Source organism: Macrobrachium nipponense, chromosome 9 (assembly GCF_015104395.2).
Source record: "Macrobrachium nipponense isolate FS-2020 chromosome 9, ASM1510439v2, whole genome shotgun sequence".
In the NCBI taxonomy this organism is placed as follows: Eukaryota; Metazoa; Arthropoda; class Malacostraca; order Decapoda; family Palaemonidae; genus Macrobrachium; species Macrobrachium nipponense.
Window position 1 is genome coordinate 102476013 of NC_061110.1, and position 2500 is coordinate 102478512.

Here is a 2500-nt window from a genome sequence, read left to right on the forward strand (position 1 = left end):
ATTGTTGGGTGTACTCTGGTCTTGTCTTTAGGGGTCGGTAGAAAATTACGTTAGCTTTGTGAATTGCTTTCTCAATTATATGGTCAGGATATTTTAAAGACGAAAGTTGCTTGCGAATTAGTTCAAATTCTTTTTCCAGGAATTCTGGGAACAAATTCGTAAGGCTCTTAAGAACAAGTTACTAGCTACACCTATTTTGATAGAAATGTCATGATAGCTAAAGTAGTGAATGTATGAAAGTGAGAACGTTGGTTTTCTGTATATGGTAAATTTGTATTCTGTCGTATCTCTGATTATTAAAACATCTAGAAAAGGAATTTTGTTGTCTGTTTCCCATTCAACTTTAAATTTGATGCTGGGCACTAATGTGTTTAATTTCGAGAGGAATTCATTGAAATTGCCCCACCTATTATCCCAAAATGTTAGGATATCATCCACGTATCTCATCCACAGCATGTTTTGGGTTTATTGCATTTATTACTGTAGTTTCAAAGTATTCCATGTACAGATTGGCTAGAACAGGACTTAAAGGACTACCCATACTACACCCGAATTTTTGCTTGTAGAATGATTCCCCGAATGAAAATACGTTATTAGATGCACATAATTCAACTAGCTTTATTATTTTGTCAAGCGCAATGGGAAATGATCTGAATAGGGGGATAATTTTACCCTTAAAAACTGAAGAACGTCCTGTACTGGTACTTTAGTGAACAAGGAATCTACATCAAGGCTTAAAAGTTTTATGTTGTGAAGTGGTATATGTGCTTCTCTGAATTTGTGACAAAAATCTTCCGAATGTTTTAATGTGACTGGGAGAAAAGTGCCTAAAAAAGGGGAAAGGAGGCCAGCTAACCATTTAGAAATTTTGTAATTGAAAGCACCGGCACATGAAACGATGGGTCTGAATGGAAGATTGTCTTTGTGAGTTTTGGGAAGGCCATAAAAATAGGGTAATTTAGGATTAATTACTTTAAATTTCTCTAATAGTTCAATACTCTTTTTTGTCTTTGCCAATTAATCTTACTTTCCGAAAAAATTCTGTGGGAACGTTTTGGAGGGGATTTTTCGTCAGTTTTTCGTATGTGTTTTGTGTCGCTAAGGAGCTGGTTGATTTTGTCAAGGTAGAAGTCTTTGTCCATTATTACGATTTTGCCGTCTTTGTCGGATCTACTTATTATAAACATCTAACTTTTTTAGCGAGTGGAGGCTATCCATGAATCTGCGGGGAACAGGATATTTTGTTTTTATGGGCCTCCTTTTATTAGATATATATATATATATATATATATATATATATATATATATATATGTGTGTGTGTGTGTGTATATATATGTATGTATGTATATGTGTGTGTGTGCTACATATATAATTTCACATCACACTAACTCACTAACAATAGCAGCTTTGTGAAACAACCTAATAATAAGATTCAAGGCTCCAATACCTCGGCTCAATCACGTTCGAAATAGTTTAATGAGCGTGGCAGCATTTTGTAGAGCGTTGCTCTTTTCATATCTGTTATGATATTTTGAACAATCTCCAAAATGAGCAGCGACAATGAACCACTGTTATTCACTTTGATATCAAAGGGAAAAACAGTTTCGTATGCAAAATACTATAATTGTTACAGCGTTCTTGTTTTGAGAGAGAGAGAGAGAGAGAGAGAGAGAGAGAGAGAGAGAGAGAGAGAGAGAGAGAGAGAGTTTAACATTATAGTTAATGCTTTCTATAAAAAAAGAGTAATATCCTTTGATTGAAAGTTGCAATAGTGGGAATCTCACTATTTATGGTCAGATTTATATTGCGATAATGTACATCGATAAAAGTATTTTATGTCAACGTTAGAAACTGAAAATACGTGAACATTATCGATAACTCAATATTCGTATCGTTTAAATAACCTGGCGATGGACAAGTCCATATTTCATTAAAGTATTGCAAACATAACAAACTCAGTGAATAAAATCATAAAACTGTGAAAATCGGGAATAAACAAAATCGAGTCTATTTCCGCTGTTCGTACCTAAGATCCCTTTGAAAAATAAATTGACTATAAAGGCCTGATTGCTTTCCATTCCACAATATTTGCGTTATACTAAAACTCATTTACCGTAGTGGTAAATACACCGGAGCATGTGTATGCCGTTAATTATTTATACAAATTGCTTTGTGAATAAATTAATACTAAAGAGGATAGTTGGGAATAGACATAGAAAAACATACACACACTCACACATATATAATTCTATTTCACATCAACTTGATTCATATATACGCTTAAGCTACAATTGTCCTTTAATAGCCAATTCGCTCTACCTCGGAATTAATATATTTTCATATTTGTTAACCGAAAGGAAATATTTTAGTTGATAATCATTTCGTCCTCTCGTGGATTCGAATCAGCGCACAGAGGAGAAGTCAGGACTTCTTCAGTGACATCTTTACCGACTCGGCATACAAGTTGGCTGAGTCTGTAAAGATGTCACTGAAGTCCTG